Source organism: Octodon degus, unplaced genomic scaffold (assembly GCF_000260255.1).
Source record: "Octodon degus isolate 3935 unplaced genomic scaffold, OctDeg1.0 scaffold00105, whole genome shotgun sequence".
NCBI classification, from domain to species: domain Eukaryota; kingdom Metazoa; phylum Chordata; class Mammalia; order Rodentia; family Octodontidae; genus Octodon; species Octodon degus.
The window spans coordinates 9,257,658-9,258,609 of NW_004524681.1; the positions used below are offsets into that span (position 1 = coordinate 9,257,658).

Below are 952 nucleotides of genomic sequence, written 5' to 3' on the forward strand. Positions count from 1 at the left end.
AATTTGAAAGCTTAAGCAATCCCTTAGATAATTCTTTAAAAAAATAGAGAGAAAAAACAAGCAAACAAAAAAATCAAGTGCTTGGGAGCAGCTCTGTGTTATACACACATCCTCTTTACAAACTTTCCAATATTCTCGGCCCTTCCATGTGTGAGGTCTATATCCTTTTATAAAATTTCCAGGCCCTTTCCACACACAGAACATGGCTTCTGGCTGGCCTGTTTACCAAAAAAGTTGTTCACATTATGTCTGAGACTGGATCCATGATCAAATTCAAAGATTTCTCTCACACCTTCCTTGAGCACAGCTTTCTTAACACTACAGGTTCTTTCTTTCTTTCTTTCTTTCTTTCTTTCTTTCTTTCTTTCTTTCTTTCTTTCCCTCTTTCCTTCCATCCTTCCTTCCTCCTCTCTCCCTCTCTTTTTTTTCCTTTTCCTTTCTTTTTTGTTCAGGACTGAGCTTGAGCCCAGGAACTGCACACACTAGGAAGCCCTCTCTCACTGACCTGCACCCCAGCCCCACCTCTACTCCTGAGACCTTCTGTTGATTCCCAAGAGAGATCTCTCCCTCTGCCTCCCAACTCTTTATCATCCTTCATAGACAGTCCTCCTGTCTTTTCTCCCTTGGTTGTCTTTTTCCCCCATTTCTAAATAAAAATATTTAAGAAAGTCTTTTCTAAAAATTGAAATGGGAAAGTTAATTTCCAAGCTTCTGTTTTCTAATTTAAAGAATCATATTAAGCTTGGAAACACACCTGTTGTGAAAAATTAAATTACACTGCTCAATAGCGAGCACTCAAAAAATGTCAGTCGGGGCTGGTGAGATGGCTTAGTGGTCTAAAGCACCTACTTGTTCAATCCCCAGCACCACATGCCAGCCAGACCCGCCCCCTGGTGGGCTGAGCTGGCCACACACACACACAATAAATAAATGTAATAAATAAAAATAAATA

The 952-nt window shown here is 40.1% G+C and overlaps 1 protein-coding gene across 1 annotated transcript in view; it reads right to left on the reverse strand.

The window, feature by feature from the left end:
• The window catches only part of Slc28a2 (solute carrier family 28 member 2), a 28,319-nt gene that overhangs the window by 26,552 nt on the left and 815 nt on the right, over positions 1-952 (reverse strand). The gene's annotated exons all lie outside the window — the stretch shown is intronic.